Below are 11,009 nucleotides of genomic sequence, written 5' to 3' on the forward strand. Positions count from 1 at the left end.
GTTGCAGTGAGCCAAGATTGTACCACTGCATTCCAGCCTGGGCAACAACAGTGAAACTCCGTCTCAAAAAAAAAAAAAAAAAAAAGATCAGGGGTCGGCACAGTGCCTGGAACACCATAGGTGCTGATTTGACCCATCAGTCGCAATTTCAGGCTGTTAGTCTCCAGGCTTGGTTCCCAAAATGTCTTCCTCTTCAGTTGAGTTAATGAAACAGATATTTCCCGGGTTGGTCATGGTAAGCATGGTCTTCAAGTGGCAGGTGTTAGTGAGTTTCAGAGCACAACGCCTAAGGTCACATCGATTGTTGGTGACATAACAAGGACCCATCGCCTCAGTCTCATGACTGGGACACAGTCCCTCAACCTCACTACCTTTCAGCTTTCCAAAGTGTCCTTCCTTATTCGAAGCCACAGCAGTTCCATAGCACCAACACAGAATCACGTCGCTGTGAAGCTGCAGCAGCCTGCCTTAGGACACCTGATGAAAATGGTTTCCAGCTCTGTCATCCCCATTCCAGACTCCGAGTTGGATACTTTTTTCCCCATAAGGTGGAATAATTGACCCTTACATCCCGGCTTTCCCCTCCCACCGAATGTTGTGTATCTCAGGCCTGTGAGACTCAAATCCTCTCTCCTCTGAAGATGCAGAGAGCTCAAGGCAGGTGGGGAGGGAGATGGTTCCAGAAAGGCCCCTACTGCTGTCAGCAGCTTCCAGGGCAGAGTCGATTCACTGGGGCGAGCAGTTCCTGAGTATGGAGACCGGCTGGGTATCCATCATCAGCTCCTTCCTCTCCTGGAAACGGCTTCTTCAAAAGGGTCTGTGTCAGCCTTGCTGGTGGGGAGGCCTGCTCTGAGCCTCCGGGGTTGTTGGAAGGTGGAGCCGGAAGGTGGAGCGGGGGTGGGGGAGGAGTGAGGAGGAGGCCTGGAAAGCTGCCATCAGAGTGCGGCTGGTGACAGCAAGAATGTATCAATCTTGCCTGCAGAGCCAAATACGGTGCTGGGGCTCAATAGGTAATAAACAATGGTCACATTGCAGGCTGGACAAGGAGAGACATTACAGATGAGAGGGAGGGCAGGCCTGATGTCACCACGTGTGCGGTCCTGGCTGGTGCTGACTGCACCGCCCCTCCCGGCTCACCCCAGGGTGCAAGGAGTCCATATTTGTCCTTGTTGAGTCCACTTGTGTTTTCATTTAATTTTTTAAATTTTGTACAGATGGGGTCCTGCTCTACTGCCCAGGCTGGTCTCAAACCCTGGCCTCAAGCAATCCTCCCACCTCGGCCTCCCAAAGTGCCATGATTGCAGTCATGAGTCACTGCGCTGGCCCTCACATATGTTTTTCCTTGATGTGCTCAAAAGGGGGAAACTGAGGCCTGCTTGTCATGTTGCAGGGGTATTCTTGGTGCTGTGCCATGGCTCCTAGGCTCTCAGAGGTATGGCACGGATTGAACCCCGTCTCAGTATCTTCACTTGCTTTCAGTAGCATCATCTGCGCATTGCCAGACTCTGCAATGATGGGAGCACATATTGTTACTGGAAATGGCCAGAACTGGCAAGTTTTTTTTTAGCATAAATGGTTTAAGCACACATTATTAAAATCTCAGTTTTAGCTATTCCAGGATAGCTGTTTGTAGAGAGCTGGGGAACACGCAGATGGCTAAGGACCTGAGGACAGCTTGGCTGGAGAGACAAATACTTGCACATAAACGTCTGAGAATAAGCACTGTATTTTCTAGCCCAGGGCCAAAGAGTAAGCAAGGCAAGGATGTGAGGCAGGGGCCCGAGAAGACATCAATGGCATCTTTCTGTACCTTAGGTTCACGAATTGGCTTCACCAACAGGGTGAGATCTGTTCCTTTTCCTTGTGCCTCTATGTGTATTGGGGTTTTTTCTTAACAATCAGATTTACCTGGAGCTCGTGTCCCATATAATCACACAGAAAAATGGCAGTGAGGGAGGTAGCATCACATCCTGCTGAGAAGAGCACAGGACTCTGAGCCGGAAAGAACTGGCTTTGAACCCCAGCTGTGACCGTGATCGACCGTGAGACCTTAGAGCAGTCAAGTAACTCACTGAGCTTCCATCTGCTTGTCCATACAACGGGGGACTCCAATCCGCTCAGCAGGGCATTGTGAGAATCAGAAATCGCTCTCGAAAGAGCCCAACATAGTAGATTTTCAATAGGTTATAGTTGCTCTTGAAGCGAATGTGGGTTCTTCTAAACTGAAATGATTAACTGCCTGGAGGTGGTTAATGGCTAGGAACTCTCCTTACCCCTGCTGTACATTTTTGCGGTTCAGAGCTCTTTCCAACAGGCTGTGGCTTTAAAAATGCAGATAGCTCCTGCTAAAGAGATAAAGCTTTCCCGAGGAAGCTAAAGGGCATCCTGTTCTGATTAGCACTGACTCTGTCTGGACTGTAATGCCTGCGCCCGCGTCAGTCACAGAATGCTGAGCAGGGATCCGGAGGCTGCTTTGAAATGTGATTGCAGGCCTGACCATGAGACTAGAATACATCACCATCATTCTGTCAGTCACCCTCAAGGAAAATCCACTGAAGGTTTCAGAAAAAAAAGCCTGGGAAGGGGTCTGCAGCCTGCCATGTGGGAGCCTGAAGTGGGGATGGCCAAGATGCATCTCCTGGGCTGCCCTGGAAGTGACAAGCTTCCCCGTGTGTCAGGACAATGTGGCTGCCACACGGTGCAGGGAGGGATGGTCGCCATATGCAGGCCACATTGACCGTGCACGCTGATCTGACCCAGTGCTGTTACCGTGCAATCACTGTCTGAACGAAAAATCAGGACATCCATGCGCATTTGCTTCATGTTGTTCAGGATGGAAAATCCACATCCTTTGTCCCCGAAGAAAAAAATCTGTGAGGCCATCAGTCTAAGCTTTAAAGGTCATGGAGGGAAAAGGTACCAGCGCCATCTAACTCTGCTGGACCAAATCCGTGAGGGGAATGAGGTAAAGATGGGAAATGAATCAGGACGTCTAAAAAGAGAGGCAAACCATTATTAATGCAAGAGTGGGACTCAGCCTCACATTCTACTTATTAGCCTTCATTGTAAGCTTGCAATTCATATGACTCCCACAATGAAGCTACATTAAGAATAGTAGATTAAATAAATAAATAAAGAGTAATGGAAGTATGTGATGATTGCCATTTGTCACCCATAAAGATCCACGTTTCTACTCTGTGGCAACAAAATCAGTGATCTAAATATTAACCAGTAGCACACATTATAAACACTTACTTATATATTATGATCACCATAAAGTCATTACAACAGAAATAAAAACTATTTTTTATTTTAACTATTAATATTCATCAAATGTTAATGAAAATACCTAACAAATAATTATGAAAAACACATTGCTTAAGTAATAAAAATAAAAGAGATGATAATCGTTGTGAATATTTAATCTGCAAAATAAAGAACATACCATTAATAAGACTTAATTATGTCATTAAATATTTAACTTTACTTTCACTACTAAATTTTGCTTGCATTTTGCATATTTTAAATGTAAAAAGCTTCTTAACAAGATTTGTAGTTTCAGCAACATAAAATGCCCGACCATTTAAGTTTGACTTACTGTCTTCATCAAATTGGTCAAACATCATTTTATTTGTCATTAAGTGAAATGAACAACCCTCTTTGCTGTTTATTACAAGTGACGCTTTATCCATAAGGGAAGTTTAATAATTGATTCCAGGTTTATACACACAAAAATGATGTTTTCTACTGGTGAAGAAAATGAATTGCCTTCCTTTTCCATTTTTTTTTTCAGTATCACACAATCTCCCACATTTCCTACTGTTTGCGTAGGAGAATATAGATCTGATTTGACCTTAGCGGGCTACAGGATAAGTTCTACACCATCACAATTAGATCCATTCAGTTCCTCACAATTGACCCACCCCCATCACTTATAACTCTGGCTTCGGAGAAATCTCATTTCTTTGGTTTAAGATCAAAGAGAGTTGGTTGGGTACAGTGGCTCATGCCTGTTAATCCCAGCACTTTGGGAGTTTGAGGCAGGAGGATTGCTTGAGGCCAAGAGTTTGAGACCAGCCTGGGCAACATAGCAAGACTCTCTCGCTACAAAAAATTTAAAAATTAGCCCCCTGTGGTGGCGTGTGTCTGGAGTCCCAGCTGCTCAGGGAGGCTGAGGCAGGAGGATCACTTTAGCCCAGGAATTCAAGGCTACAGTGATCTGTGATCGTGCCACTGTGCTCCAGCCTGGGTGACAGAGCGAGAACTTGTCTCTAAAAAAAGATGACAGAGGCTGGGCACGGTGGCTCATGCCTGTTATCCCAGCACTTTGGGAGGCTGAGGCGGGTGGATCACTTGAGGTCAGGAGTTTGAGACCAGCCTGGCCAACATAGTGAAATCCCATCTTTACTAAAAATATAAAAATTAACTGGGCGTGGTGGTGGGCGCCTGTAATCCCAGCTCCTCGGGAGGCTGAAGCACGAGAATTGCTTGAACCCGAGAGACGGAGGTTATAGTGAGCTGAAATTGCACCACTGCACTCCAGCCTTGGCAACAGAGCACAACTCCATCTAAAAAAAAAAAAAATGACAGAGAGCAAGTTAGATGCCTAGTACTGGCCGACCTGCAATCAAGGGTAGTCTCAGATCTCTGGAACTTAACTCAACACGAAGCCAGGGTCTCCCTCTCAGGTGCCCAGCATGGGGCCTGGCTATCTCTTCCACCGTCTCCTCTCATGCCCCTTTGGGACCTGGGCCTTGGACGACCAGTACCTGGGTGGGTGGAGCACAGGTACTCTGGGGCGGCGTCAGGCATCTCTGTGCATTGGGACAGGCAAAGCTTTCTCATCCGTGCATCTGCATCTCCTGCACTCCTGGTGAGGCAGCCGAGGCAGTGGGGTAAATGCCCATGCTAGCCTTGTCCTTTGCTGGCTAAGACTTAAAGAGCTCTGTGTTGGAAGCGGAAGGAGAATCCTGACATGCCTGCCACTTGGGCAGTACCTCAACCTGGCTCTGAGGGCCAAGGGGAGCAGCTGGACAAGGTGCAGGTTGGCCCAGGCCTGAGGGCCTCTCTCAGGATACAGGAAACTTCAGAGCTAAAACCAAGGATGGTTCCAGACAAATCTGGAGGGCTGGTCACCCCTACAGTGTCTCTGGTCTGTGAGGCTCAGAACAGTCCCGAATGAGACCTGGAGGGGCAGAACAAGTGGAAGACAAAGAAGTCTGTTTGAAAAGGCCTCTTTCTGTACTGGCAACGGCTGGAAAGAACAGGAAGAGGCAGGGGGAAAGCCTGAAGTCCCAAGGAGAAATACAATGTTTCCATCCTTGGGCATGGACAGCGGTCTGGAGCTCAGTGCTTCTTCCGTTTAGGAATTCCATTACCTAGTCTCCAGGGCTTTCTGGCGGCTCGAGCCCCCGGATGCTCTGGTGGAGGCTGTGAGCCGCTCCTCCGCCCTCCTCCCGCCTGGCTGTCGGCCACCACTGCCTGTGCAGGAGGCTCATCGCTATGCCAGGGCTGTAGGTCTGCTCAAAGCTTCCCAGTCACCAGAAACATGTTCCTCTGGGGCTGCCTTTCCCACTTGGCTGGCGGTGCCTGACTTGCATATGAAACCGGCCCTTGGGGGCAGTAAACTGGCATGTCAACCTCTCAGTGCTAGACCAACAGACCCGGCCAGACTCTCAAGGCAGCCTCAGCCTGCCCTTTCTTCCCAAGAACACATGGGGTCTTTTTAGAAGAGCCATCGTGAGAGATGCTAAAATTTCAACTTTGTAAGAATCAATAATGACCAGAATAATAATGGGGCACATCTACCTGACACTACATGCTTTCACTTGTCTTAGAAGGGAGGTTTATTTTTTTGTTTTTTTTTTTTTGAGACAGTTTTACTCTGTTGCCCAGGCTGGAGTACAGTGGCCCAATCCCGGCTCACTGCAACCTCCACCTCCTGGGTTCAAGCGATTCTCCTGCTTCGGCCTCCCGCATAGCTGGGATTACGGATGTGTGCCACCACGCCTGGCTAATTTTTGTATTTTTAGTAGAGACGGGGTTTCACCATGTTGGCCAGGCTGGTCTTGAACTCCTGACCTCCGGTGATCGGCCCCCCCCTAGGCCTCCCAAAGTGCTGGGATTACAGGTGTAAGGTACCACACCCGGCCGAAGGGAGCCAATTTTTGTGACATCTGTGGTTTCCCATTGTACCTTGAGCTACAGAAGCCAGGCAGGCCCCAGGGCTGCTGGTTCACTGGTGGTGTTGGAGGTGCTGCTAGAGGAGCTCGGCCCCAACAGTGTTAAATGCACAGGCTGAAGCTCATCTTGTCAGTCAGCAAGATGCTGATTGAATGTCCCCAGGGGATTCTGAGACTGGGCCTTGTGATTTTAGGTGCTGTTGAAGGTCTGATCACTCCTGCACACAGCCTGCCATTTCCTGGGGTTTTAAGGTTCTGCTTGGGACTGCCCCTTCCACATTGTCCTCCTTGGTCTCCCCGCTGAGCTAGGGCTTCTTCTCCAGGCTCTCCTGCCACTCTGTGCATAAATCCATCACTGCTCTTACTCCTGGAAGAGCAGGTGACCCTTGAACCACATGTGGGTTAGGGGTGCCAACCCCTTAACAGCGGAAAATCCACAAATGACTTTTGCCTCTCTCAAAACTTAACTACTAATAGTCTATGTTGACCAGAAGCCTTGCTGATAACTTAAACATTTGATTAACACACATTTTGTATGTTCTATGTAGTAGACACTATTCTCACGAGAAAGTGAGCTAGAGAAGAGAAAATCGTAAAGAAGAGAAAATACATTCGCTTATCACGAAGTGGAAGCGGATCATCTTAAAGGTCGTCATGCTTGATGTCTTCATGTCAAGTCGGCTGAGGAGGAGGAGGAAGAGGAGGGAGTGGTCTTGCCATCTCAAGGGTGGCGGAGGCAAAAGAAAATCCATGTATAAGTGGACCCGTGCTGTTCAATCATGTGTTGTTCAAGAATCAACTGTGTAGACTTTCTTCTTCTCTAGACACGGGACTTCAAGATAGAAAGGACCCTCTGTCATCATCTCTGCATCTCCAACAGCCACAACAGTGCTTTATATACAACAAATTACCAATAAATGCCTATCAAATGCATTGAAAAATGGAGAACGCCTTTCCTTCCCTTGAATCACAGCTTCAGGGATTACCTCCTCCAGGAAGCTTTTTGGGTTAATGGAGGGCACCTTCGCCGTTCAGCATAACCCTAGCCCTCTCTTGTTTTTGAAAAGAGTTAATGGGGCATAATTAAGAGCCATATGTAATATTTACTAAGCACTTACGACCTGCCAGGCTGTATTGTAAGCAGTTTACATGCATTCCTTTACTTGATTCTGCCAATAATCTGCTGAATTAAGTTCTATTACTATATTCCCACTTTGCAGATGATGAAATTGAGGAACTGAGGCACAGAGAGGTTAAGAAACTTACTTAAGGCTGGGTGTGGTGGCTTATACCTATAATCCCAGCAGTTTGGGAGGCTGAGGAGGGAGGATCACCTGAGGTCAGGAGTTCGAGGTCAGCCCGGCCAACATGGCAAAATCTCGTCTCCACTAAAAATACAAAAATTAGCCGGGTATGACGGCACGCGCCTGTAATCCCACTACTCTGAAGACTGAGGCCGGAGAATCGCTTGAACCCGGGAGGTGGAGGTTGTGGTGAGCCAAGATCGCATCACCGTACTCCAGCCTGGACGACAGAGTGAGACTCCATCTCAAAAGGAAAAAAGAAACTAACTTAGGTTGACATATGGCCAAAGTGGAGAAAGGATGAAATCCACCCAGTGTGACTTTAGGCCTGTTTACGCATGCTGTCCTGCTGTCTCTGAGTTTTATTTTGGCTGCATATTGAATAAATGACTAAAAATCCAGAGCAGTGGTAACAGAACTTTCTAGTATGCAGAAATGTTCTATATCTGAATGTCCAATCAGTAGCCACTAGCCTTATGTGGCCACTGAGCAACTGAAATGTGACTAGTGTATCTCAGAAAGTAAATTTTCAAATTGTAATTAATGCAAATTTAAATAGCCACATGAGGTTAGTGGCTACTGTATGGGACAATGCCACTCTAGGAGAGAAAGGACCTATTTTTAAATTTTTAATTATTATGGGTACATAATAGCTGCCTATATTTATGGGGTACATGCGATGTTTTCGTACTGGCATACGATGTGTAATAATCAAATCAGGGTAATTGGGGTATCCATCACCTATCATTTCTTTGTGCTAGGAACATTTCAATTCCATTTTAAAATATAAAATAAATTATTGTAAACTATAATCACCCTACTGTGCTACCAAATGCTAGATCTTATTTATAAGGAAGGACATATTTTAATTTTCTTTCCTAAACATCTAACCATGTAGCCTATGGTCATTGAAAGAAGGACTCTTTCTGAATGACTGAATATTAGTATCTCTCTGTATTGGGGAAACATCCAGCAATCAGCCTGGAGTTAATCAGTGAAACAAACTCAATCTTAGTCCTTGAAGTCTCCTTTCTACTCAAGTGGCTTTCTGAGCACATGAAAAACGTACAATTCTAGTTTCTTCACTCACAGAGGCCTGGAGAAGATTAGGTGCTCAACAGAAGACTGGCGAACTAGAGCTGGCATAAGGGACAGGAAGGAGCTTCCCTTATCGATGCTAGACCTGGTCTTGGGCATTCTCTTATTCCATCCCCAAAACAATTGAGGGACCTACCTTCAATTGTAAAATAGGATTCCCATCTCACAGCTGAGGAAAACTCAGAAAGGTTAAGAAACTCCCTCAGAGAGAGGCACTCAGAAAGAGAGCTGTGGTTTCAGCTGGGTTTGCCTGATTCCAGCGGCCATGGATTGTGGTTGGAGGGTGAGGGGTCACTGTTCAATGGCAAAGGGAGGTACTCGAGGCTGACCATCTGTTCAAAGAGTGGGTGTGTGTAATTATCACTCCCATCGTGATGCAAGGCATGTGGTTGGAGTCAGTGCCTGAGCCAAAGAGACCTGTTTCTTTCTTTCTTTCCTTCCTTCCTTCCTTCCTTCCTTCCTTCCTTCCTTCCTTCCTTCCTTTTCTTCCTCCCTCCCTCCCTCCCTCCTTCCCTTCTTTCCTTCCTTCCTCCTTCCTTCCTTCCTTCCATCTTCCCTCCCTTTCCTTGGCCCTCCCTTCCTCCCTCCCTCCTTTCCTCCCTCTTTCTATCTCTCTCTCTCATACACATAACACACATAATAATAAATCCAGATTTCAAAGATTCAGTATGAAAGGGTATAAAATATCTCATCAACAGTTTCTGAATTGGTTTTGTTGAAATGATATTTTGGATACACTAGGGTTAAATAACATGACACAGAAATTATATTAAAGTTTATTTAACCTGTTTCTTTACCTTTTGGATGTGGCTACTAGAACATTGTAAATTCCACAGTGGGCCAGGTGAGGTGGTTCACGCCTGTAATCCCAGTGCTTTGGGAGGCCAAGGTAGAAAGATCGCTTGAGGCCAGGATTTTGAGACCAGCCATCTCTACAAAGAATTTAAAACTTAGCTGGGTGTAGTGTCTCACGCCTGTAATCCCAGTGCTTTGGGAGGCCAAGGTGGAAAGATCGCTTGAGGCCAGGATTTTGAGACCAGCCATCTCTACAAAGAATTTAAAACTTAGCTGGGTGTAGTGTCTCACACCTGTAGTCCCAGCTACGTGGGAGGCTGAGGTGGCAGGATTGCTAGAGCCCAGGAGTTCAAGGCTGCAGTGAGCTATGATTGCATCACTGCACTCCAGCCTAGGTGACAAAGTGAAACCCTGGCTCTATAGAAATAATAATAAATAAATAAATTGCATAGTGGCTCACATCATATTTCTATTAGACAGACTGGTCTACAGGACGGGTGTATGAGTCTGCATGAAAGACCAGTGACTTGTCAAAACTCTCCTCAGCCTTAGCAAATGATTTCATCCCATTAATACCCACACCGAAACAAAGTGAAACTGGCTGGGTACGCACAGACTTCGGCCTCTGCCTGGTCCGTGGCCCCTCTGGGGTATCATGCTCAGGGCACCAGATGGAATTGCTCACTTTTTTTCCCTCTGCACACAGAGCACTTGATGCTCTGTCATTTCTTTGCCTTGAATGGCACTAGAATTTCTTTCTTGAGCAAGGTGCTTCATCATTCCTCTGAGGAAGGCAGGTGATGAAACCGTGACACAGAAAAATGGCCCGCTCCCTCCAAGGCCATTCCCAAAGGCCATGGCCGAGCTGAGCTGAGCATGCCGTCTACCATGAGGCTGACCACCGTCAACTGCCTGGACATTCTTTTCCGGCTAACGATCTTATGGCAGGTGGACAGGTTCAACACACAGGCTTCCAGGGGGAAAGGATGGTGGTGTCTGATAGTCCCTGACCCCTCCCGTGATCGTAGTATTCAACCCTCCCTGGGCTCAGTGACTTATTTCCTCCTCTTAGAGGTGGGAAGTGCCATAGTATTCCTCTTTGTTGATTTAAAAGTGGTATATGCCTTTTACTCTCTCCTCTTTCTATCCAGCCCTTTCCTTTCTCTGTGCTGCTTTTACACCAGTTTCCATAGTAACAACCTCTATTGTATCCCTGACTGAGAAGAGAAATCATGCAGATGTTCGAAGGGATACAACACCTTCCAGCACCTATTTTGATGCACCGGCTCCTTATCTCCCTGCACTAATTTTCTTGTCCTTCTCTTCTCCTTACTGCTGCCCCTTCCTCCAGATACTTACAAACTCATGCCAGGCTCCCTCTCTCCCCAGTTTGAGCCTGGGGGAGTGGGGAGTGCTGGCAGAGGAGGGAAAGGTCTCAGTATGAATCTTAATCTTTCAGGTGGCTTCAGACAGAATGACAGGCACCAGTCCCAGACAGGACACCCACAACACAAAAGCTCTGGGAGGTAGAATTGAAAATACCAGAGCCCAAGAGCCATGGAAGATGGCTCTCCGACTGCCACCGGACAAGCACCCTTACCTGAATGCTTGCAGAATAAACAGACTAAAG

Source organism: Macaca nemestrina, chromosome 1 (genome assembly GCF_043159975.1).
Source record: "Macaca nemestrina isolate mMacNem1 chromosome 1, mMacNem.hap1, whole genome shotgun sequence".
In the NCBI taxonomy this organism is placed as follows: domain Eukaryota; kingdom Metazoa; phylum Chordata; class Mammalia; order Primates; family Cercopithecidae; genus Macaca; species Macaca nemestrina.